At 28.3% G+C, this 1,641-nt stretch overlaps 1 long non-coding RNA gene across 2 annotated transcripts in view; it reads right to left on the reverse strand.

The window, feature by feature from the left end:
- Window positions 1–775: 775 nt before the first annotated feature.
- Window positions 776–1,641, reverse strand: part of LOC105751157 — a 13,809-nt gene continuing 12,943 nt past the window's right edge. For both annotated transcript variants that reach the window (XR_004232278.1, XR_001121430.3), the window contains one exon: window positions 776–1,046. This is a non-coding gene — a long non-coding RNA (uncharacterized LOC105751157). The remainder of the gene's footprint in view (window positions 1,047–1,641) is intronic.

Raw genomic sequence — 1,641 nt, forward strand, 5'->3', positions numbered from 1 at the left:
CTTGAACTCAATGAGATGAGGAAGCAGAGACTACTGTGACCTAGGTAAAACAGCAAAGGCAACAGTGAGTTGCCATTTACATTGGAAGAAAGTACTTAAACAATGAAATCAGAGATCTTTAAACTATTAAGTATTCCAAAATCTTTATGACATGGAATGAGAACATACCAGTGTGTTCAGAAAATAATTCTAAAGTAAATTTTCATAAGTTTCTCTCATATCTAACAATTTACCAAAATTTCTTCCCTAAGCATTGCTCTATTGGAAAACACTGTACTTAGCTAAAGAAGGAATAGACCAAAGGAGTCTGAGTTATTGTCACTGAAGACTGGACTCTCTCAGTTTCTGAGAACTACAACTGAATTAAAAGGCCTACAAATATGAAATTTTACAAAAAGGAGATAATCTTATCATTCATTCTATATAAAATGCAGAAACATAATATTTAAAAGGTATGGAATTTTCATCTTTTTTACATAAATCATGTGCATAAAATGCTTTATCAATGAAGCAACTTTTTGTTATATATTCCTGGATTCTGCTAATAAAAGATTTCAGAATACATATAGAAAAAAAAATCAGAAGCATGATGTCTTTCAGACTTCTTTTTCTCTCTAATTTTTCATTAAAGATTAAAAGTAATTAATGTACCACTAAAAATCTTAATTTGTTAGAAAAATTAATATGACTAGAGAAGGGATGTTTTAGAAGGGGAATCTATCATTCAGATGCAAAACAGATTTAATCCAATAAATGACAATAATTTTAGAAAAAGTTTAAAAAATACAACTGACTTTATTTTTAAGGCTCATATAAAAAGCTTTTAAAGTATTCCAGTTTTGAATTTTTCCCCTTAATAAATATGGTACAGAGTACCAGAGTAATACAGAGTAATCATCTTCTATATAACAATTTAGAGGCTAGTCTTCAAACAGCTGAATTCAAGGCTATTTAAACTACTTAAAAGCTTGATTTTTCAATATCCTTTCAAGCTAGATCCACAGAGAAAGGAGGTCTGTAGAAAGTTCACTCAAAGATGATTGAATCTAAAAAAGAAAAAGAAAAAGAATTCAGTTATCATGATTAGCCCTTACTACCTGCTAATTTCACTTAGCTTTGTTCTTTCACTAATGTAAAACAATGACGGAAAATTTAACTCATTGGAAAAAAACAATGTATCAATATTATGAAACTGATTATTAAAAAAAAATAACATTCTCATGGCAGAGTAAGCAGTTTACTAAAAAAAAATGTTACTAATGGAAATGACATTAGCTAGGCAGAATAAAATCAATATTAAGCTCCTCAACTTTCACAGTAACAACACTTGTATGTTTTTAGATTGCTTCCCTTTAGATTGAGATAGTGTAAGGGTCCTTTGAAAATTGGATTATCTGTTTACACTGGATTTTCTGATTAAAACTAGGCAATAATGAGTAATAATATATAAACAAATATCTTTTCATACATACACACACACGCACACAAACATACACATATATATGAAAGCATATGTATCTGGTCTGATACATTCCAAATAAAATATTTGTTTAAAAAATAAATTTTCAATAAAGAAAAATTATTCTTGTTTGTAAATGTTTTCCTATTCGAGAACAAAATGTTTTAAAAACATAATCCATA

This window comes from Sarcophilus harrisii, chromosome 2, assembly GCF_902635505.1.
Source record: "Sarcophilus harrisii chromosome 2, mSarHar1.11, whole genome shotgun sequence".
NCBI lineage: Eukaryota > Metazoa > Chordata > Mammalia > Dasyuromorphia > Dasyuridae > Sarcophilus > Sarcophilus harrisii.